Source organism: Mauremys mutica, chromosome 5, assembly GCF_020497125.1.
Source record: "Mauremys mutica isolate MM-2020 ecotype Southern chromosome 5, ASM2049712v1, whole genome shotgun sequence".
Lineage (NCBI taxonomy): Eukaryota > Metazoa > Chordata > Testudines > Geoemydidae > Mauremys > Mauremys mutica.
Genome location: NC_059076.1, coordinates 106,028,956 through 106,052,186, shown reverse-complemented (window position 1 = coordinate 106,052,186; position 23,231 = coordinate 106,028,956).

Here is a 23,231-nt window from a genome sequence, read left to right as displayed (position 1 = left end):
AAGATAGAGAGGGAACAAGTGATTTAAAGCCATATTTTAAAGATCCAGCCCTCACTAACTCATTCATCCTCCTATTCCTTTCTGTCTGCTCTGTATGAAAAAAAGTTGGTATCACTGACCACTTACACTATAAGACCTGCAGGAGACCAGTTTTTAAACAGCGGTGGAGAAGAATGCTCCTGAAGCCACCTGGCAAACCCAGAACATCCTTCTACCCCCTTTTCTGCAAGCTTAATTTGGAGTATCCTGCCTTCCAGCTTCTCCATTCCCCTCTCCTCTTCAGAGGATTGTAGTAAAATATATGAAAATAAAAAAATTACTTTAAAGGTGCACATTCTTATTCTTTTTCTCCTTCCAGTTCTCTATTCATATATTTTATTCTCTGCTAAGGTAGTATTTTCCCTTTATTTCACTCCTTCCATCTCTTACTTTATTTTCCTATCACGCTTTCTCGCGCTCTCTCTCTCTCTCATTGTTCTGCTTCCCCATGTTATTCTTCCTCTGCCCCTCTTCTGTCTAGTTATTTCAAACATATCTATTAACATGGTTTCTAAGTTACACAAATCTCAATCTTTCTCTTCCTCTCTCCCCTTCAGTAGCTTTATTTCACCAGTCATCTCTCTTTTTTCAGCCATGTGTGCATATGTTTCCCCTTCCTTTTCTGCCTTCTCCCACACCCTTAGCAGGTTACGTACATTCCTCTTTTCTTTTCCCCAGCCCCTGTGTATGTGTGTTGTTCCTTTCTTGTCACTCACCATTCATGTGATTCTCTCTCTGCTCTCCCACCTCTCTTTGTCAGTCTGACCAGCACCTCTCACAAGACACCTTTTTTTTAAAAAATGCACTTCAGCATCACAACTCCTGCTAGTTGCCATGGTTGCTGCCTGCAGCCTTAATAAACTTTTTAAAGTGTTTTGAAAAGTGCACTAAATGGCTGTCCGGGGCAAGCTGCCAGCTGGAAGGATATTGTAAGATACTACACTTGCTCACTAGGTGTTTCCCATAATATCTATCCAGCTGGCTGCCGGCCCTGCTAGACAGGGGCCTCCAGAGGGCACAGCAGTACTTGTTTCTGACAAATTTAACAGCACCCTAGGGGCATGCGGACCCCAGGGGAAGTATTTTACACACTTTCTTCACGACCGGAATTCCAAAATTTGGCAGAAAAACTACACAATAGCCAAATGCAAGGATGTTGTGAGTGCAGAATCTTGCCATTTTTCTACAAAAATCTTGAAAAGTGAGTCACGATTTTCTCACATCCCTAGTACCATAGCAGAACATTATCACATCTGCAGGTACAGCACAGCAGACACTTAAATATAAACCGGATGCTGCTTGCCTGAGTTAGGAACATTGGACCTTAACGAAGGTCCTTAACAGACCCCAGCCAGCGCACAAAGTTCTAACTGGGGTGCATGTCCATGGAGTAAGGCAAATATTTGGCTTAAAGTGTTCAGTGTTTAAACACAAAAGGAAGACATTTTCAAAATTGTCCAAGTTACACAGGAACTGTTGAAAATAAATGGGACTTACACTTGTAAGTCACTTAGCATGTTTTCAAAATCTCACTCCAAAACTAAAAGGAGGACTGACATTGGCCGGCTTTTCTGTGCATTCTCACAGTTCTTGATTGCCTTCAGAGTAGAATTCATGACACAAGAGAGAGCTTCTTAGGGTAAGACTTTTCATAGGTTCCAATTCAGGACTGGTCCTACTCTATAAGCAGAACATATGACTGGCTGGAGCAGTAGAAGGAAATCAGTCTCCTACTGAGAACCTCCCTCCTACAGGCTGGTGGAGGCAGAAGTCTTGGTCCTGACTGGTTGTGAAGCTGGCTGCTCTAGGAGTAAGAAGCTCGTGGATGGACCAACCCACCAAAACCTGAAGTGTAAATTATTGAATGCTTACAACAAAGTGCTTGTATATGGTATTTATAGTATAAAACAATTCACTGACTAGTTCTGAATAGCTAATAAACTCAAGAAAGTTACCAATTCAACTAGATTTAGGATTCAAAATCTTCAATAAATTAATATCCTCCCCCTTTACATTTGCTACTCATAATGATTCCATTCTGAATCAGATGTACAGCCAGACAACTTTTTTGCTTTTTTTAATACTTATTTCCATCACTGATTCTTTATGTCAGAGCCAGCCTTAGCTCCCCCTCCCCCAAGTATAAACGATTTCTGTCCACCATGCACTGGTCTAAGGTTTCTAAGGAGAGGTAGAGAGAGATTATTTGTGAGGAGGATATACTCTGAATTTAACACCGTTATTTATATGTACATGTAGGTTCTCTGTGGCCTTGATCATGCAATGCATTGCACATCGGCAAAACCTTGCACCTACCAGAATCCAGAAAAAATCACGTGGGGTTCATGTGACTGCAGAGGTTCACCTGTGCAAAACACCTTGCAAACTTGGTGCCTAAGTGTTCCCAAGCCACTGACTGCAGAAAGTGGAGTACATCTGTTTGCTCTTTTCTACCTTAACATCTTCAACGGTATGTTCTCAAGGGAAAAGGAACTAGAAACTTACATCAGAAAGGAAAAAAACCAGAAATCAAAAGCTGAGAATGTATATATACTCAGGGCCAGATCCTGCAACTGGACTAGTGCAGGTATAGCAGGGCCACCTGATTAGATCTAGTTGCAGGATCAAGTTCCCCAGATCATGATGCCTGTGGCTGCCAGCCCAAAGGTGCCCAAACCCTGCCTCTGTGTGATGTATTATGACATCTTCATTTTATTTCAAAGAAGCTTTTTTCCTGCTTGTTACTATTGGACAGTCACATATTTTGTAGCTTCTGTAGAGCCAGGGCAAGCAGGGAGCATGTCTTAGCCCCACTGCACCACAGCTCGAACTTTTAACCGCCCAGTCAGAGCTACCGGAGTCCCTTTTCAACCTAGCATTCTGATCGAAAACCAGATGCCTGGCAACCCTGACTCAGAATAGCTCTCTCTTCTGTGGCTGTTGAATAAAGATTGGGTGTTACTTTCATTGTGGCCGGTAATCTGCCCATTTTTCAGTGAGAATGCAGGCTAAACCATCCAAGTACTGGTAGTCCTCCAGTCCTTCCCACAATTTCCCTCTTCGTGCCCAGAAAGCAGACAGATTCTCCCACAATTCACTGTGAAAGAATCACAGAGCAGCTCAGCTTGCTGCAGCACAGAGAACCAAGGGATCTGCCCACAGAAGTCCTAATGATGCACACATGTGAGTGCAGCACCAGTAAGCACACAGTACCCAGGGTATAACAATGCAGTGTGGCTGCTCACAAATCTGGGCTAAGCTAACCTGGCTGTCAGTCACCTGTGTTAACCCTGCAGCAAAGAAATACCCATACTTATTTATTTATAAATATGAAACAATGTCTTAGAAACATCAGGACATGTACACTGTTAGTCTATGTGACCACCTATCCTTACCACTGTTACCCTTGTCCTCCCTCCCCCATTCTCCCTCCTGTTTGTTGCACTCATCCTGTTTTATATTAGATTTTAAACTCTGTGGAGCAGAGACTGTGCCCTGATCCTGACTGGAGCCTCAGCCCAGCTGTCTGTGGGGCACTAACTGTTGAGGGATCTAGGCACTGCATGAGCACTGTAAATAAAGACACTGGGGTGATTCAACAAAAGAGGTAGTGAACACTCTTTATTAAATCAGCCTAAACACAGGGTGCAGGCACAAAAGTGGGAGAGCCTGCGCTCACTCTGTGAGAGATGGTCATCACTCTACCACAATACAAATAGTAATAAGTGCTATGGAGAGGTTTCAGATATCTGGTGATTCTCTTTCAAGGTGCAGGTAAATGCATCTCACATTACAGGATTTCTCTCTCTCTCTCTCTCTCTCTCCCTGTTGTATGGATACTGTATGGATCCATTGAATGGACTGTATATGGGGAAGAGAGGAGGAGGGAAAATGTATGTGAATAGGATGTTAACAGACTGTCACATTTCCAAGGAGTGACCCAATTAGTCACTAAGTACTTATTTTGTACAAAACTGTGAGAAAGGACACCACTGGTGCACGTCTTCTCCTAGTCCTGAGTACTGCAGGGTGAGGTAGAAAGATCATAGGCCAAAAATAAGAGTCCTCCTCCTTACCTGACTGTTTTGTGTCACAGCATTACCCTGGGGCTTGCCAAGCATGGGGATAGGCATTGCATCTGTGCGCAGAATCAGAAAAAAGCAATCTTTAATATGTATCAAACTCCTGAGTTAATACTCTGATGGGCTCTGTGTTTATAATTCTTAAATATAAAATAAAAGAAGAAAGGATTCTTTCCTAAAACCAACAGAGCCAGAAATGCTTTACTGGCAGAATGTGCTACAAAGAATAATGATTGTATATATCAGCTTCCTTAAAAAACACATCTGAAGCTGTTAGAGTCTAAAATGATGAACAAATCAAAGAATAATGTTATAAATCATGCAGACTAAGCAACAAATTATGTCTAATAACCAATACCAAAATAATTCTCCCACCCATATCATCAGGCAGAAGGGAGAAAATGTCTATCAGTGTCAGAACATAGATTCTGTAACAATAGAGCTTATTGAGGCAATCTGTATGGGTACTTTTCATCTTCACTATGTTGCATAGTTTTACACTAATTATAGGCAGATTAATTTAAAACAAGTCAGTTAAGGTTTAATAAATTATTAACGATGGTTCTTTCAGGCAGTCTCTTTTTCTATGATTGATTATCATCTTATACCCACATTTCTATTTATTCAACCATTAAAATTATATATTAAATGTACTTTAATCTCTTTGCTTATTAATCTGCATGTCCTCACACCTAAACATTCATTTAATGTTGACTCTATTTTATTCATTTCAGAAGAATTTTTGAGTAGATATTTTCAGGGAGTTGATAATATTGCTACAGTACATCTATTATAGATATAAATCTATATAATTATAGTTTTCTCACATAGCAAATACTGTAAAGTTGAGAAGGGGGTTTCATACTAATTCCCCTTTTTCTGTTGTTTATAACTTTCTCAAAACGATTTTTTTTGTTTAAATATTTCCATGTTTGTTTTTAACCTTAAGGTTGGGGAGGGAGTTAATGGAAAAGGAGGGAAAAGGGTGAGCTAAATCTGTGGAGCTATTTTGGAGTTATGGGAAAGTGATCTAAAAAAAAGTCTCACTTTTTGTTTTAGCTTCTTATAACTGAAAAATGGCAGAAGCCACAGTTATCAACATTAAACTAGGCATAGTTATAGGAAGGAAAGATGGATTTAGTATTTTTAAAGTAATGACGATTTTAAAAATGTTTGCTGTGCATTGAATGAGATATGGGTCCTGTGTGGGAAAAACACTACAACCCATATGACCATGTAATTAAAGACTATGATAAGTGCATATGCACAGGCATTAAGGCTGTCATTTCTTAATGTTTGATTTTTTTCAACCCATATGTTAAAAGAATGTTAAGGTTGCAAAGTCAAGCACTCAATAGTTAAGAAAAAGTTCAACCTTAATTCTGCACTGTTGTGTGCATACATTATAGTATGGCACCTGTCTGTCTCAAAAGATGATGGTGTAAGTGCCAAAACAGTTCAGTTACTGCATGTCCTGCTGCAGCATCACAAGTGGCTAAAAGTCCAATTCTCAAGCAACAGTCCTTGCCATGGTTAACACAGGTGAAAAGCACAGGGACAGAAGATGAAGCTACACACTACTAGCACTTGAGACCTGCTGCTTCTCTTTCCTCTTTGCTCTCTTCACTTTCCTGTCTCTCACCCACATCTCTTCAGCCTCTTTGAATCCCTGGCCCAGTGAAGACTTCCAGTTTGTCTGTTGCTATCTGCATCATCCCAGTTTGTGGTGTTCATGTTGCAAGTTTTCAAGTCCCTCTTCCAAACATCCTTGAAGGTTGGTCCAGTAGCCTCAGAGCATCCAGAAGTTCTCCATACAGGAGATCTTTTGGAATGTGTCCATCGTCCATCCAGTGCAGGTAACCAAGCCAATAGAGACATCTGTGTTTGAGAAATAGTGATTAGACTTGGTAATTTCATTTTCTCAAGTTCTTTGATGTCAAGGACTTTGGTTTCTCACTTGGGTTTTAGATTACAGTGAAGATAGCAGATGTAGGCAGTCTAGGTCTTGCCACCATACACCAGTGTGCTCAAAACACACATCTGATAGACCCATATATTGGAGTTCAGTGTCAGTTTCCTGTTATCCCCCACACACTTGGTCACTTAGCTGAATGCGGTAGCTGCCTTTCCAATGCAAGAATTAAGCTTATCATCCAGAGATATGTTATCCAATGCAGTTGGTCCTAGATAGCAGAACTTGCACACAATGTCTAGTGTGGTGCTAGCTATTAAAACTTCTGGTGCAATGTACACACCATGTTCTATAACAGGGGTGGGCAACCTATGGCACATGTGCCGAAGGCGGCACACGAGCTGATTTTCAATGGCACTCACACTGCCCGGGTCCTGGCCACTAGTCTGGGGGCTCTGCATTTTAATTTAATTTTAAATTAAGATTCTTAAACATTTTTAAAACCTTATTTACTTACATACAACAATAGTTTAGTTATATATTATACATTTATAGAAAGAGACCTTCTAAAACCATTAAAATGTATTACTGGCACGCGAAACCTTAAATTAGAGTGAATAAATGAAGACTCGGCACATCACTTCTGAAAGGCTGCCGACCCCTGTTCTATAATCATTACCTGCTTTAAACTGATGGTTGGTCCAAATTCAGTAATACTGATCATAATATAATGAAATTTGACATCTTTGTAGCTGGAGAAATGCCAACAAAACTCAACACCATAGCATTTCACTTCAAAAAGGGGAACTGCACAAAAATGAGGAATCTAATAAAATGGAAATTAAAAGGAACAGTCACAAGGGTGAAATGCCTGCAAGCTGCATGGAGACTATTTAAAAAAATACTAGATACTCAAACCCTATTTACCCCAAATTAAAAAGAAAAAAAAACCCAGAAAGAACAATAATAGTAACCATAAAAATACCACCATAGCTAAACAAAAGAGTAAAAGAGGCAGTTAGAGGCAAAAAGGCATTCTTTAAATCTGAAAGTCAAATCCTAATGAGGAAAATAGGAGGAGCATAAATGCTGGCAAGTCTAATGTAAAAGTATAATAAGGAAGACTAAGAAATAATTGAAGAGCAACTAAATAAAGACACAAAAATTAACAGCAAAAAATTAAATCCATCAGAAGCAGGAAAACAGCCAGTTAGTGGGGCTACTGGACAACTGATGAGCTAAAGGAGCACCAAGGGATGTTGCAAAGGCCAAAAGTATAACTGGGTTCAAAAAGGAATTAGATAAGTTTATCGAGGATAGATCGATCAATGGCTATAAGCCAAGATGGTCAGGGCTGCAGCCCCATATTCCACATGTCCCTAAACCTCCAACTGTCTGAAGCTGGTTCTGGACAACAGGAGATGGATCACAGAAAATTGCCCCGTTCTATTCTTTCCCTCTGAAGCATCTGGCACTGGCCACTATTGGAAAGACAGTATACTGGGTCAGATGGACCATTGGTTTGACCCAGTATGGCCATTCTTATGCCCAGATAATGAACTGATCTATTTTATTGATGTTTTTTTTCTTTCTAATATGATGTCACTCCTCCTCACGTGAGTTTCAATGATTTTTTTGTTTATTTATTTAGGTGCAATTGATTTTGAGCCCTGTTTGGCCTGCTTTTTTTGCAAATCACACAATTGCATATTATCAGCAAAGTGTAGGTCTTCTAGGCATTTGCCATCCAGCCATGCTATCCCAGTGTTTGTATTGCTAATGTACCTCTTCATTATCTAGTCTATTGCAATGCCAAACAACAGTAGAGAGAGATTTCAGTCCTATTTCACACTAGTTTCCACACTGAATCACTCTATTACCTGGTTGTTCACTCTTACGGTGCACTTTGCATCACTGTACACAGCCTTGATGATGTTGATAACTTTAGCTGTAATTCCATAATGCTGAAGAATGTTTAACAATGTATGCCTATGCAGTCTATCAAATGCATTTTGGAAAATCAACAAAATTGATAAAGGGAGGCTGCCATTCTATACATTCTTCTATGATGGTCCTTAGTGTGCATGTTTGAGCTACATAGGATCTCTTGGCCTTGAATTCAGCCTGTTCTTTCCTAAGCTTTGCATCTACTGCCTCTTTAATACCATGCAGTGTCATACTGTGACAGTACCCCGGTGTACAACCTGGAATTGGGATACCACTGTGCCCCCTTAACTCTCCAGCCTGGGCTGTCTCTCATGATGGTTTGCTAGTGTCAAGCAGCAAACCCCTCCAGATGCTATCACTCAGCCACCAGCTAAAAAAACCCAGCTAAATTGCATGAATGCTCTCTAAGCCACTCATTAACTATACAGAGGGAGACACCAGAAAATTCCCCCAGCCCCTAGTCTTGCGCCCCAGAAATGTACCATCTTGCACTGATCAAGATCTTCTTTTGAACATTGCAAGCTCATTAATTAGTTCACCACTTCACCAAAGGATAGTGGATATGCACCAGCCTTTGTAATCTGAGCAGATTCCCCAAGCACTTTATAGACAAACTCGCTGGTAAGGATAAACCATTAAAATAAGTTTATTAAGTACAGAAAGATAGATTTTAAGTGATTATAAGTGGTGGGCATAAAGGTCAGAGATAGTTACCTAAGAAATAAAAAAATAAACACACATTCTAAATCCTAAATTTTATCAGACACAGTAAGATTTGAATCAAGCAGCTTTTCTCACTCCACTGGATGTTGAAGGTAGGTTACAGTTTTTAATACACAGGCTGAATTCCCTTCTCAGCCTGGAACCAATCTCCTCAGTTCAAAGCCTTTGTCTTCCCAATGTTCTTGTTGCCTTTAGAGTAGGTGGGAGAGGAGATTAGGTGGCCTCATCATGGCACTGTCCCTTATTTTATACTCTCAATTCATGTGCTAGGAAAGATACTGGCCCAGACATGTCCTGGTGGGCCTTGCTGAGACACAGAGTTGAGCAATCCCCTTTGTGTGGTGGTTGTGCAACTGAGTCATAGAGTTGAAGTGTGTCTTGCATTTTCCTGTACTGGCACGGATGGAGGCTGAACATTGCATTAAATGAACCACTGCGCTAATACAACACAACAGTTTCTATGTTCTTATATGGGAAAGCGGTTAAAGTGTCAGTTGCTGTTATCCTATTCAAAGACCAACAGATTGCACCACAGAGAAATTTTGAAGTCAGGTAGTACACTTTTCGTGCAGGAGAAAAAGGGACTTCTTTGTCTCTACTGTTTAGTCTTTCCCTGTGTAACTGATCAATGTAATGGTTATCTGTGGTTAATTGGAATTATCAGGCTGTGATCGATTGGAATTATTAGTGAACTTTCACTTTCAGTCGCAAGATTTGAATGTCCAGGGACTGGGCTGTTTCATTGGGCAGCCTTAAACTCTGGAATTTACTTCCCCTTTTGGTCCAACAGTGCCTGAATTTACTGATCACTGGGTCATGATGTGCATTGTCTCTGTTGACTTGAGGCTGCATGGTATGAAGTGTTGATGGTGTGCTATATTTATGTCTATAGCTGGAGATTTGGGTCTGAGTTCATTAATATTTGACATTTGTAAACTATTTTTGTATGTTCCTCAAAGAAATTGTGCACTTATGTCAAGAGGTGGTGAATTAAAAAAAAAAGAAAGAAATACTAAACTAACATGAGTTTTTGCATTTAATACACTGTAAATCCACATTCTGCATTTACCAGCAGCCTCAGCAGAAAGACTAAGAACTTTAGGGCACTGAAACTCAACTCATTCAACCACAGAAACAGAAGTGATGTCACATTGGGAGGAAGACTAAGGAATCCTGCACTGCCTCAAGGCATATTGTACCTCTTTTGTTGGGAAAACAAAAATCCTCACTCTTTAGGGCCAGCAGTTCAAGACTCTTTGGGCAGCATAGCCATCACATAAATAGTTCAAAGTGCATTCATAAAGTAATTTTGGTGTCAAATGAAACATTGTTGCTTACATAAAAATCATGAATTCTTTTACACCTCAGGCACTTATAGTACTTCTATAACTAGTTCAAACAAATAAAATAAGAAGCTGGAAAGCCATAAAATGGGTATCTTGTGATATAAAATGGATGAACCTGGTAATTCATGTGCACAAATCTGGAGGGTGTTGGGAAATCTGTTGCAATGTGGACCTAATCCAAAGCCTACTGAAGTCTACGGGAAGATTTAATTGATTTCAGTGGGCTTTGGAGCATGCATCAGATGATCAAACTATATCTAAATTCCAAAAAAACCCATATTTCCCTATTCTACAGTCACATGACAAATGCTTTCCATTTATTTTTTTATTATAGTATATAATGTATTTATGTGATTTATTGATATGATAATTTTGGTGTACACAGTGTTGGGTAACAGTAGGAATGTGCCAAACAAATAACAGGTCATTGACCCAATAAGCTTAGAGTCTAAACATGCACAAGGAAAACACAAGCCATCAAAAAGTTGATATTTGCTAACTATTAACACCTTATCACCATGGATATCTCCTCTTCTAAGGAAAGGGAAAACTGTACTAACTGTTGGTTGAGTCTTCACATTTTTAATGCAGCCACTTTACAGTACAAACCACCGGCATTGGAAGGAACACAAAAATGTATGTATGTCGGAGAGAGTGCCAAGCAATCAAATCTGAGTGGCGTTGTGACCCCATGCATCAGCTAACAATGCCACTCACACAAATTTGGCCTATCCAACCATCTATTATGCCAGCAGGGAAAATGCTCTACTGTTACACACACACACACACACACACACACACACACACACTGCTCTGTCCTTACACCCCTTGTCTCTGAGCTTTCAATAGTCCTTACTCCTTAAATCAGACAGTTTCATGCCACCTTCCATGGTGGCCAGTAGGGTAACCCAGGCCCTCCTTCTACTCAGGGTTCCAGTCCAGAGACCCTGTAGAGAACAACTACAGTCTGCTTCCTCAGAGTCTTGTTGGCTGTTTCTCCCCATAACATTTCATACCTTAGCCTGTTTCTAGGCTTTCTTTCGAAGCCTTTCCAACTCTGGCAGAAAGCAATGTCTCCAAGGAGCAGGGCGAGATTAACTCTCCTGTGGGCCTGGGCTATTAGGTTTTGTGGGGACCCTGTATACAAGTCTTTTTCCCAATTTAAACAAAATGATCACAATTATGGCATCAAGGCTATTAATGCTATACAAAACTTGCCTTTTAATTAACATAAATCCATTCTGTGGTTACATTTGAGTCTTAAAACATGTAGCATATAGTTAAGTTAATTCAAAATAGCCTATTTCTTACCTTAGAATAGCTGGTATATTAGTTTCTGTGAGGGAGTTTGGGTGCAGGAGGGGGCTCCAAGCTGGGGCAGAGTGTTGGGGTGCAGGAGAGGGTGAGGGGTGCAGGCTCTGGGAGGGAGTTTGGTGCAGGAGGGGATTCTGACCTGGGGCATGAGGTTGGGGTGCAGGAGGGGGTACGAGGTGCAGGCTCCAGATGGGAGGCACTTACCACAGATGGCTCCTGGCCGGCAGCGCAGCAGGACTCAGGCAGGCTGCCTGTGTGCCACCATAGCCCCACGCCACTCCTGGAAGTGGCCGGCTGCTGGCACGTCTCTGCATGACCCTGCGATGAGGGGGACAGCGTGCCCATGCCCACAAGTGCTGCCCCCTCAGCTCCCATTGGCTGGTTCCCGGCCAATGGGAGTTGTGGGGATGATGCTGGGAGCTGGGGCAGCGTGCGGAGCCTCCTCTCCAGCCCACCGACAGGGGCTGAAGAGACATGCCAGCAGCCGGCTGCTTCCAGGAGCAGCATGGGGTCAGGGCATGCAGGCAGCCTGCCTGTGTCCTGCTGTGCCGCTGGACTTTTAGCGGCCTAGAGATCGCGATCGACTGGTAGAGGCTCCAGGATCAACCAGTCAATCACGATAAACGGGTTGGTGACCATTGATTGTATATAATTATGGATTTATTTTTGCAGCCCTGGGCTACAGACCCTAAAGCCTGCATTAACCCAGCCCTGCCAAGGAAGTCCAGTTCCTGCCCTTTAATCAAGACTCATCATAGGATATCATTCCCACTGTGTGCCTTCTCAGGGTCTTGCCTGGCCTTTTGCCAGTGTGCCGCTCTTGGGAGATGATCCCAAGACCTACTCTTCCTCTCCCCCCTCTCAAGGCTTCCAACCCTCCTTCTGTCCTGAAGCCCAGCTCCTCCTGGGCTGGGTCTCATCCATTAGCCTTACACACACACGCATGCACACGCACACACGCACGCACGCACACACTACAGTTGCCATCACGTGTCCTAATTGAGCTCTCCGGTTCCTTTAGCCCTATCAGTGAGGTATTTAAACTCCATCACAGCATTTTATTTACTTTAAATTAGTGTTATACCACTGTTGTATTGGATAACTGCTCTAATAGTTGACATTATTTTAAAGTCCCTCAATGACATCATAGGTGTGAAAAATGTGACTATAGTATTTCACTGGCTGGCAAAGGGGTTGGTTTTAGTAATGTGAATATATATATAACAACATATGTTTCAGACACAATACCTGTGAGATATAACTTTATAGATAGTCACACAAACAATTCTTGCTTTATCTAGAATTTGATTTAGTTGCTAGAAAAAGTATGTCTTTCCAGCAATAAAATCAGTTCTAATGTGGCACAATAGCACAATATAAAAAATAAAATTGGAGTAAAGTGTGTCTCAGGGCACCATATTCATTCAAATTTAGTTAAGATACATTCCTAGCCTGTGGTAACATAGGGCTTGTTTGCAAGAAATGTAACTCATAAACAGCTGTATCAAAACTATCACATACAATGCATTTCAGTAATATATAGTGAGTTTGTTTTAAACAGTTTCAGAATATGTTAGAGGAATATTTCTTTATATTTATATATATTTGATGGAATATCTCTTTTAGTGTTGTATCAATAGAAAGCGCTTCTGGTAATACTCTAAATGATTCACAGTACAGCGTATTTATTGGTTGTAAAAGTATGTTCAAGGGATTAACTTTACAACCTTAATGGAACAATAATTTAGAGGCTGCTCAAACCTAGGAAATAATTCATAGCTTGAGCCAGATTAAAGCAACAATTGATATTGAGAACCCTTGGCAAAATCCCAGAACAGTTACTGATTGCAGATATCTGGAAGAGATCATGCCAATGTTTGTGGGAACAAACATAAAACAATGGTGGTTTTCTTTTCTACATCTACTAAAATGTACAAATGTTTGAGTCCACAAAACCCTGTAGTGATTTTAACTTTATCAAGTGTATAGTGAATATATAAACCTATATAACAGAGTTATAAATAACACTCAGTTTGTCATAGATACAGACGGCAAGATCCTTATCTTGTGTAAATATTTGTAGTACAATAGATTTCATTGGAGTTATACTAATTTATGCCAGCTGGGGACCTGGCCCATTCAATATCTAATATTTATATTGTTTCTAATCTGGCAATAGATGGAAATAGTATTATCACTTAGAGCTTCATGGTATAGAAAATGCACATTGAGAAAGTGTAACAAAACAGCAGAGTGTATTCAAATATAATGAGCATCTTTTAGATTAATCCACTGATCCAAGGAGTCCCACCTTCTCCTCTCCACATGCCTATAGGAAGAGGGAAAATGGGGAGGCAATCATTACAGGGACCTGAGGATTTTCTTTCTCCTGCTGGCCCAGAAAAAGCCTCTCTACACCCATTGTTTCATGTTGTGTGTGTGTGTATATCTTCCTTCTGTATTTTCCACTACATGCATCCGATGAAGTGAGCTGTAGCCCACGAAAGCTTATGCTACAATAAATTTGCTAGTCTCTAAGGTGCCACAAGTACTCCTATTCTTTTTGCGGATACAGACTAACATGGCGACTACTCTGAAACTTCTCTACTCTGAGTTTAGGATGGGGTGGGCATTAAATTAAAAATGCTGGAAAATTTGGGGTCTTTGCAGCTGCAGAGAACTAGACATTCCTATAATGATAAAATAATTCACACACAACCAACACTGTCATGAGGCTATTATAATACTAAGAAGTTTCATATATAGTACCTTTCATAAAATATTTAAAGTCAGAGGTGGAAAGGATCAGTTAGATCATCAAACCCATCCTCTGCCCATGAGAATTGTTCCTTGTATTCTTAAACTGTATTTAAAGGGTGGGGAATCCCTAAAAAGATAAACAAATTAGACTGACCTATCTATTCTATTCTCTATCAAGGTACTTACACCTTTCTCATCACCACTGCATCTGACAGCTTCACCATTTATTACTGAGCGTATCCTCTTAACACTCCTCTGTGTTAGAAAGCTGCTATTATCTCTGTTTTACAGATGGAAAACTGAGGCATGGCGAGATTAAGGTCCTGATCCTGCAAATGGATCCGTGCAGGCATACTCCCCTTCACTGAAGTCACACAGCATGTTGGCACAAAGGGCTGCTCTCCAGGAGGCAGATGTAGACTTAGGCCCTAACAATGGGATTTTCAAAAGCACCTAGGCCCCACTGAAAGGTCATACAAGAAGTGTGTGGCAGAGCAGGGAACCGAACCCAGATTTCTGGGTGTGTCTACACCAGGGCTGAATGGTTAATGTCCAGGTCAAGCAGATATACTCACACTTCTTCTGATCAAGCCAGTGCACTAAAAATAGCAGTGGAGCAGCAGCACAAGTAGTGGGATGGGCTAGCTACCTCAAGTACATAGCTAGGAGCTCAGACAGGATCATACTCAGGGTCAGCCAGCCCACCTGCCGCTTGCACTGCCACAGCTACACATCAATTTTTAGAACATTAGCTTGATCAGAGCTAGCACAGGTACGTCTCCTCAAATGGGTAATTGTAATATCCAGCTCCAGTGTAGACATACCCTAAGTCTTACTCCAGTGCCTTAAACACAAGATATTTCACTGCCAAGAAGGATTTACTGATATTCAGCTTATATTTTCTTTTTCTTAATTTCATTTCATTACACTTTCTTCTGTCACTGTGTACTACACTAAATTATTCCTTTCCTTGATATTTACATCTCTCAAATATTTGTAGCCTGTTACCTTATCCTGCCCTGAATCAATCTGAGCCAATCTATACATATTTAGCTCTTTTAATCTTTCTTTGTAAATCAGTCTGAACTCTTTCCAGTGTGTTAATATATTTCTTGTTGTGCAGTGTCCAGCCCTGAATGCAGTATTTCAGCTACAGTCATACCAGGGCATAACAAAAAAGGACAGTTACCTCCCTGATTATTAACATGAGAACAAATTCTTTGGTGTCTTCCTGCCCCTTTGCACAGGCTATGTCACATATATGAAAGCTGTAAGGATCCTCCAGGGGAATTCCTCTCATTGTAGGGGGCCTTCCAGACAAGTGTATAGCCGGCTACAAGCCATCCCCACCCTACTAGGAGTCTATACAGATCCCTGAACATGGAGTGCATGTTAGCGGAGACCTCAGAACTACTTTCATCTGCACCAGAGAATGAAACAGACAGCAACACCACCATAGCTCATTGTCTGCCCTCTCAGTCCCTTTCTCAAGCTCAGCTCCAGAGCAAGGATGAATCAGGACCAAGGATTCACATACAGCCCAAAATTCCATGGGCTTTTTGCAGCTCTTTCAAACTGCAAATTCTTTCTCCTCAAAGCACTTTATAAACACTAACTAATTTGTCTTAATGACATTCCCGTGAGATAGGCAAATTATCTCCATGTAACAGACAAACTGAGCCAGAGAGGACAAATGTGGCAAAGGAAGTCAGTAGAAGAGTTTGGATTGACACTCCAGAGTTCCTGGCTCCATGTCCTGCATGTAGACTTCTGAAGCACATCTCTCTGTGATTTATTATGTAAAAAAAAATTCAATAAAAATTGAATTACGATAAATAAATAACATGCTTTTATTTTCTGACACTAATTCACCACCTGTTGTAAAACAGAAAGAAAACCTTGATGCAATTGAGTAAGTGCTGGGAAGCACTGATTTATTCAGTGATATTAACAAGGTAATTCAAAAGTTAACCTATGTTATCGCTTTTAGCAGTAATACAAAGTATTAATCATGGTAAAGGCTCCTCCTGTTGTGTGAGCTGCCCAAGGACATTAGGAAATGAACTCCTATTTGTCTGCTAAATAGACTTAGAATATTCTGCAGACTCATGCTTTCTGCCTAGGTGGGGTAGGTACTCTGCCTCAGCCCCCATTCGGGATAGGGAGTGTGATGGAGGTAGCAATTCCCTGCCTGAATTTCTACATCTCTGAGACTGGTGCAAAGAGAAAATCTCCCTCTCTGAATTGTCTATCAAACATCCATGTGCATGGAGATGCCAGACACACCTGGACAGGCCAGGGCAATTAGGGGTTTGTGGAACTCGGTTGGAGCCCCAAGAGAGGAGCACCCACATACAGCTGGTCAGAACTTTTTAATTTTTTCTTTTGAAAAATGCTTAAACATGCTGGTTTTTTACTAGCTGATAAAGTGGTTAAGATATTTTGAAATTTAAAAATGTGCCTAAAAAATTTTCATGAAAAAGTTTGAAAATGTTCCATGATCATTTTCTGACTAGCTCTAGCACATCTCGGCCTCTCTCTCTTATGTCCTCTCCTGGATGCCTTGTTTCCCACTTAAACCTGAAATGACCAAAAATCAAAATAATAGTTTTTCCTCCTATCCCTTCTCCATATTTCTCATGCTGCCACCATTGAACCATCCCCATATTCTTTGTTACCTGGCAACTGCCTTTCACTGCTTTCTTTCCTTTGTCCTACATATCTAGACTGTGTTCAAATCTTGCTACTTCTTCCTAGACATTTCTATGACCTTATCTATGTTCGTGCAGTCTGGACCCACCCCATGACATAGGAGGTTGAAATTTCCGTATCAGTGTGTCAAGATAAAGAGCAACCCCATATTCTGAATTATTTGTTGGATATGTACTATTCCTAGTCTGGATATGGGGATCTGTGGAGTTTAATCTCAATTATGAATTTACTGTAAACATAGATGGACATTTGGAGATGAACTACATCTGTGTCTATTTCAGAGAGATGACTGTTGCATTTATTGTTGTTGCTTTTTAATAGTTGCTGACTCTGTTGTAATGTATCTCCTGCAACTAGAAATAGGTTACAAAGATAGATAAGCTTTGGAACAATGGGATATATGCTTTAAAAATACATCACTACTATGTTATTTCACATTACATTCTGCTGAGGAAAATAAAAACATTAAAAATAGAGCCACTTCCTTCTCTTTCTGTACTGAGTCTGCTTCCAATTTGGATTTGTGTGTGTTTAATGATAGTATGACAGAAAAGAATTTGCTGTGGACTCAGCAGAAATGCCTTACTCTTAGCTTGTATTCCTTCTTTGCTACTACTTTACTAAAGCCCCATGTTCCTTTATTTCCCACCTGGAATCAGCTGCCGCATGTGCATATACATCAAATACAATAACAAAGAGGTATTCCTGTTGGGCTAAACAAACACTAGGAATTTAATTTTGTCCTTGTTCTCAGATACATTTGTTTCCAACAAAACTTAAGTACAGTAGAAACCCAGAGTTATGAACATCTTGGGAATGGAGGTTGTTCGTAATTCTGAAATGTTTATAACTCTCGAAAAAATGTTATGGTTGTTCTTTCAAACGTTGCAAAGTGCAGAAACAATTTCCTTACCTGGTCAAATCTTTTTTTTAAACTTTCCCTATATGTTTTAGTAGTTTACAATTAACAGTAGTATACTGGGTTTGGGGTTTTTTTTGTCTCTCCTGCTGCCTGATTACGTATTTCCTGTTCCAAATGAGGTGTGTGGTTGACCAGTCTCTTCCTAACTCTGGTATTCATAAGTCTGAGGTTCTACTGCAATATTAGGAGAGCAGGAATCTGTCACAGTATCCTTTTGTACTAAAACAGAAACACCAATGTACTAAAAAAACTGTTTACAACTGCAAGGAATATGAACATTAGCTACAGTCCAATAGGGTTGCAGGACAGCAAGAATGAAAACATACCTGGATCAGCTTTACAAACCATACACCCATGTGGGATTTTAATTAGGAAGATAATTACCGGTTAACAACTACAGACAAATCTGATAAAATAGGATTTTTTCATGCTACATGACAGTGAACATTTTGCTTTCTGATTTAGACAAAAAGATTCTTAAGCCAGAATAGAAGCCAACCTTGATCTAGGGAAGAACTCTTTGACAATATTCATGAATCTTGGAATCACTGACCACAAATAACTTAAATTGATTCACAGAACGCAGTAGCACAAGTGTACAGGTTTAACAGAGAGGAGGAGAGAAGAGACTCTAGAGATAGGAGATGATTTCCAGTAATAATAGAGAAGGTGGTAATAGAGAAGCGCCTTGCTAACTTGTCTGAGTAAGGTTACTTGAATAGGAGAGACTATGCAAATTTGATTATATAATATTATTAAGGGAGTAACTAGCATATGACAGTGCTTGTATTAAGTCTCTGAGCATACTCAGTGTGAACTAGATATTTTCAGACACTGACCAGATGTAGACTGAGTGATGTTCTCATGCAGCTAATAAAGAGATGATTTTTCTTTTCTGCCAAACCCCAGACTTCTGAGGCATTACAAGTACCTTTCACCTCTTAATCGTGTGGAATTAAAATTGATAACCTCAGCAAAGGTGGTTTGCCTACACCAGCAAAAAACTCTACAAATTGACCATGGGCTTTGCATTTTCTCTTCCGGAAATATACCATATGCAGCTGATGCTAAAAGGACTTGGAAGTGCCATAAGCAGTTTCTTGAGTGTTCCAGACTCTTGTGATGGCACAAGGGTGGCACTCAGATGCCCTAATAATGTGTGCATTATGAGCACCTGAAGAGTACATGATAATTTTCCACACTGTTCTCCCACTCTTTTTTTGCTTAACTGCACTTGCATTCTCTCCATGTGTACACACGAGAAAATCTCAATACTGGTATCAAAGGGGTTAAAAATTGAGCTTTTTTGGTCCTAATCTAGAAGTAATCCTACTCAGGTGGTCTAAAAGAACAACTCCTGCCAAGGCATGCTGATAGGTATAATGAAAGCAACATTACATTGAAGCAGACTAGGGAATGGAGCATAGGCTGTTGAAATAATAGTGCAGGGAGCATGATAATCAGCTGAAGATAAAGTAGCTTAAACGGAAAGCACTGCATTAGGACTCCTGCAATTATGAAACAAGGGGATGGAGTCAGAATATATTGCCTTTTTAAAAAGTCATTTGGAGAGAAAGCTGCTTCTATAGTTTCACTTTAAGGTACTTAAATGGAAGCAAACAGGTAAAGATTAAAGTGCTACAAAAATTGGAAAAGGGGAAAAGAAAATGGTGTGGCATCTTTTTCTCCTTCCCTCCCTTTCCTGATGCAAATTGTCCAATTGTTATGTAAGGTCTTCAGGTCAAGGACCTATGTCTGTAAAGCAGCAGTCACACTTTCAGGAATCCTATGCAAATCCCCCCCAAAATGACTTTGTTAAAGTTGCTAGACTGTATATCCCAAACCGTAAAGATGAAATCTGGCCCCACTGAAGTTAATGGCAAAGGTCTGATTTCAATGAGACCAGGATTTCACTTCAACTATATAAGCCTTATTTAAATAAGGGATTCATTACATATTTTCCCTGCAGATGTTAGTAATTTTCCCATAAAAGTTAATTTGTCCTCTGAAGAGTTTTGCATAATTTGGAGACTAAATTCAAACATGCTTTAACTAGTCACCTTAACTATTGACACTCATAATGATAATAAATGCAAACCCTTGTGTCATTAGTTTCAGACTATCACTGATTGAGTGTGCAACGGTCAGAAAGCTACTTTGCCTCAGCATTTCCATCTATAGAATGGGGCTAAGTTACCTAGCAAGTAGTAGTGTTGTGAAAATTAATGTTTGCCCTGTACTTTGAACATATAAGTTGTTTATAAAGGGTTATTACTGATTTCGGTCCTGCTGCTTAAGAACCATAACTATGTTTATTTCAGATTTGAGGTTGGTTCTTAATCTCTATAGCTGAGCTAGCCTATAATTTAGCTATCCCCAATGTCTTTATTTTCAGTTTCTCAGACTTCCCAGGCAGGTCTTCCTGTAGTCAACTGGAATGAAAAGTTCAACTAGCCTGATCCTGCAAACTGCTGAGTGCTCTCAACTCCCATTAATTTGAATAATCTTTAGAAGAAGCAGGAGTTACAAGGCTGCTGCTCTTCCTAGGCACAAAAGTTTAGGAGGGACATAAGAATGGCCATACTTTGTCAGATCAGTGGTCCCATCTTGTCCAATACCCTGTCTTCCAGTAGTGGCAGGTGTCAGATGTTTCATAGGGAATAAACAAAACAGGGCCATTATGGAGTGATCCATTCCCTGTTGTCCAGTCCCAGCTTTGGGCAGTTAGAGGTTTAGGGACACCCAGAGCATAGGTGTCCATCTAAGCTAATAGCCATTGATGGACCTATCCTCTATGAACTTATCTAATTCTTTTTTCAACCCAGTTATGTTTTTGGCCTTTACAACAACCCCCATCAATGAGTACCACTGGCTGATTGTGCACAATGTGAAGAAGTAGTTCCTTATGTTTTTTTTTAATTTGCTGTCTATTAATTGCATCAGGTAACCCCTGGTTTTTGTGTTATGTGAGGGGTAAATAACACTTCCTTATTCACTTTCTCCACACAATGCATGATTTTATAGACCTCTATTATACCCTCAAAAAAAAACCACACACAACAATGAGGAGTCCAGTGGCACCTTAAAGACTAACAGTTTTATTTGGGCATAAACTTTCGTAGGGTAAAAATCCTCACTTCTTCAGATGCATCCCTCCCTTACTTGTCTCTTTTCTAAGGTGAACAGTATTTTTAATATCTCCTCATATGAATTCTGTACTATAGCCCTAATCATTTTTGTTGCCCTTCTCTGTACTTTTTCCAATTCTAATATATCTCTTTTGAGATGAAGTGACCAGAACTGAGTGCAGTATTCAAGGTGTGGGCATTCTGTGGATTTATATAGTAACATTATGATATTTTCTGTCTTATTATCTATCCCTTTCTTAATGGTACCTAGCATTCTGTCAGCTTTTTTCACTCTTCTGCACATTGAGTGGATGTTTTCAGAGAACTGTCCACAATGATTCCAAGATCTCTATCTTCAGTGGTAATGCCATTTTAGATGCATCATTTCATATGTATGGTTGGGATTATGTTTTCAAGTGTGCATTACTTTGCTTTTATCAACACTGAACTCCATCTGCTATTTTGTTGCCAGCCACCCAGTTTTGTGAGATCCCTTTGGAACTCTTCACAGTCAGCTTTGGACTAAACTATTGTGTAATTTTGTATCATCTGAAAATGTTGCCACCTCACAGTTTTACCATTATCCAGATCATTTATGAATATGTTGAACAGCACTGGTCACAGTACATATCCTTGAGGGAACCTCTCTGCACTGTGAAAACTGACTGTTTATTCCTAATCTGTTTCCTCCATGTTAACCAGTTACTGATCCGTGAAAGGATCTTCCCTCTTATCCCATGACTACTTACTTTGCTGAAGAGCCTTTGGTGGGATCTTGTCAAGGGCTCTCTGAAAATCCATATACACTATGTTGACTGGATCATCCTTGTCCACATGCTTGTTCATGGGCGCCAACTTATATGGGCTCTTGGGGCTAAAGCCCCAGGAATATTCATAATCAGGGGCTCTGCTCCACCAATATTTGGAGCTAGGTTCCCCCCCCCCCCCGAAGCTTCCCTGCCTGAATGTAAAGAGAGCGCACAGCGAGTGTCTCTCTCCCTTGCTTTTCCTGCCATAGCCTAAGGCTACAGCTGCAGCATTAGCATAAGAACAATGCTAACTAACTGCTGCTGTAGAGGGGGAGGGGAGTGGAGGGGGCCTCTTCTCCCCTCCCCTGCCCCTACCTGGAGGAGACGCAAACGGGACTTCCGGCCAGGAGATGGACATCACTCACCTTAGCAGCTGCTGGGGCTTCCGTGAGTGTTTGACCCTATGATTTTTTTATTATGTTTGAGTGTTTGACCCTATGATTCCCCCCCTGCCCCAGCCCCAGTCCCAGCCCCTACTCCTACCCCCAGTGAGGTGCAGCAGGCTGCTCAGGGGAGGCAGGAAGCCACATGTGAAGGCAATGCCCCCTCCTCCAGCACCCACCAACCCACCCGCCACAGGAGGGATGGGAGAGGGAGGCATCCTGACCTGAGCAGCTGGGGCTTGGATGAATTTTATGACACCCTGCTCCCCCGCCCCATAGCCAGCCACCACCCTGCCTACCCCACTTCTGCCCCATGCTGGGCAAGGGGCAGCCCCATCACCCATCCACAGTGAAGTTATGGTGAGGGGCAGCATGGAAGGCCACCTGTGATGGCAACCCCCCCCCCAGTACCCATCATAGGGGAGGGGAGTGAGCTTTCTGGACCTGAGGGGCCCTAGGAGCATGTGCAGTGACTGTGGTGCAGAGTGAGTGTGCTGTGGGGGGTAGGGGGGCAGAGGAGGGGTCCCTCCCCTGGAGCTTGCTGCTGCCAGTGGTGGTGATGGGGAGTCCTCTCTGGCCCTAGCCCTGGGGCAGCCTGTCTGCACCCCAAGTTCCTCATCCTCAACCCTGCCTCACCCCAAAGCCTGCACCCCCAGCACCGAGCACGCTCCTGCACTGTGAACCCCTCATCCCCAGCCCCACCCCAGAACCCTCACCTGAGGGGAAAAACATGCAACTTAAATTTGGTGGTCAGTTTGGAGTATCATTGTATTTAGCACAATATTTGATTATTTTACACCCTTCAAAGTATGTACCTGGTCATATACAGGTGTTTTCTCTGAATACTGTCTGTGTGCCTCAGTTTCCCCAATGCATTTCTTAAGGCTCTAGATGGTGGGATAAGGGGGTGTGATTGTTGTAAAGCCCTAGAGGGCCAGTGTGATGCTGAGTATCATTGTATTTAGCACAATATTTGATTATTTTACACCCTTCAAAGTATGTAACTGGTCGTATACAGGTGTTTTCTCTGAATACTGTCTGTGTGCTTCAGTTTCCCCAATGCATTTCTTAAGGCTCTAGATGGTGAGATAAGGGGGAGTGATTGTTGTAAAGCCCTAGAGGGCCAGTGTGATGCCGTCTGCACAGAGAATGGC